We start from the raw sequence: 224 nt of genomic DNA, 5'->3' as shown, positions 1-224 counted from the left end.
CATACATCGATGGAACAACTGGTTGAGCATAACATGATAAACGTATATAACATCATAAATACGTATTAATACTTTATAATTACTCTACTGCTGCTGTTGTTGTTGCTGCTGCTGCTGCTGCTACTGATGTTGCCGCTGTTGTTGTTCTTGCCGTTGCTGCTGCTGCTGCTACTGATGATGATAATAATCATGATGATGATGACGATGACGATGATGACGATGAC

The sequence above is a fragment of the Priapulus caudatus genome, unplaced genomic scaffold (genome assembly GCF_000485595.1).
Source record: "Priapulus caudatus unplaced genomic scaffold, Priapulus_caudatus-5.0.1 Scaffold546, whole genome shotgun sequence".
NCBI classification, from domain to species: Eukaryota; Metazoa; Priapulida; class Priapulimorpha; order Priapulimorphida; family Priapulidae; genus Priapulus; species Priapulus caudatus.
Note: the sequence above shows the minus strand (reverse complement) of the source record.